At 40.3% G+C, this 1,329-nt stretch overlaps 1 non-coding gene across 1 annotated transcript; it reads left to right on the top strand.

Moving 5' to 3' along the window:
- Positions 1-593: 593 nt before the first annotated feature.
- LOC148576212 (small nucleolar RNA R71) lies at positions 594-701 on the top strand. Its single transcript, XR_015903525.1, has one exon. It is a non-coding gene; the product is annotated as a small nucleolar RNA R71 (small nucleolar RNA).
- Positions 702-1,329: the final 628 nt, after the last annotated feature.

Here is a 1,329-nt window from a genome sequence, read left to right as displayed (position 1 = left end):
AGATCAGAGACTATATTTGCCAGGCTAGATGGATTCTGCTCAGAACTCTCTGTCTTTTGCTGAGTGGATGATGGAAAAGGCTTGCTATTGCTAAACCTGTTTCTTCCACCATTATTAAAGCCTTGTTGAGGCTTTTGTTGATCCTTTCATGAGAGATTTGGGTGATTTCTCCATGAGGGATTATAGGTGTTTCCATAAGATTCACCCATGTAATTCACCTCTGCTATTGCAAGGTTCTCAGGATCATAAGCTTCTTCCTCAGAAGATGCCTCTTAAGTACTGTTGGATGCTGCTTGCATTCCATTCAGACTCTGAGAAATCATATTGACTTGCTGAGTCAATATTTTATTCTGAGCCAACATGGCATTCAGAGTATCAATTTCAAGAACTCCCTTCTTCTGAGGCATCCCATTACTCACAGGATTCCTCTCAGAAGTGTACATGAACTGGTTATTAGCAACCATGTCAATGAGTTCTTGAGCTTCTGCAGGCGTTTTCTTTAGGTGAATGGATCCACCTGTAGAAGTATCCAATGATATCTTAGCTAATTCAGACAGACCATCATAGAATATATCCAGGATGGTCCATTCTGAAAGCATGTCAGAAGGACACTTTTTGGTCAGTTGCTTATATCTCTCCCAAGCTTCATAGAGGGATTCACCTTCTTTCTGTCTGAAGGTTTGAACATCCACTCTAAGCTTACTCAGCTTTTGAGGAGGAAAGAACTTGGCTAAGAAAGCCGTGACCAGCTTATCCCAAGAGTTCAGGCTATCTTTGGGTTGAGAGTCTAACCACATTCTAGCTCTGTCTCTTACAGCAAACGGAAAAAGCATGAGCCTGTAGACCTCGGGATCAACCCCATTGGTCTTAACAGTATCACAGATCTGCAAGAATTCAGTTAAGAAGTGAAAAGGATCTTCAGATGGAAGTCCATGAAACTTGCAATTCTGTTACATCAGAGAAACTAATTGAGGTTTAAGCTCAAAATTGTTTGCTCCAATGGCAGGGATTGAGATGCTTCTTCCATGTAAATTAGATTTTGGTGCAGTAAAGTCACCAAGCATCTTCCTTGCATTATTTTTATTTTTGGCCATGTCTCCTTCTTTTTCAAAAATTTCTGTCAAATTTTCTCCAGAGAGTTGTGCTTTAGCTTCCCTTAGCTTCCTCTTCAGAGTCCTTTCAGGTTCAGGATCAGCCTCAACAAGAATGTTCTTATCCTTGTTCCTGCTCATATGAAAGAGAAGAGAACAAGAAAAGAAGAGGAATCCTCTATGTTATAGTAAAGAGGTTCCTTATTGTTAGTAGAGGAAGAAAGGGAATAAGAGTGAA

This window comes from Arachis ipaensis, chromosome B1 (genome assembly GCF_059453495.1).
Source record: "Arachis ipaensis isolate K30076 ecotype BB chromosome B1, ASM5945349v1, whole genome shotgun sequence".
Classification (NCBI taxonomy): Eukaryota; Viridiplantae; Streptophyta; class Magnoliopsida; order Fabales; family Fabaceae; genus Arachis; species Arachis ipaensis.
This window is presented reverse-complemented; position numbering and strand designations above follow the sequence as displayed.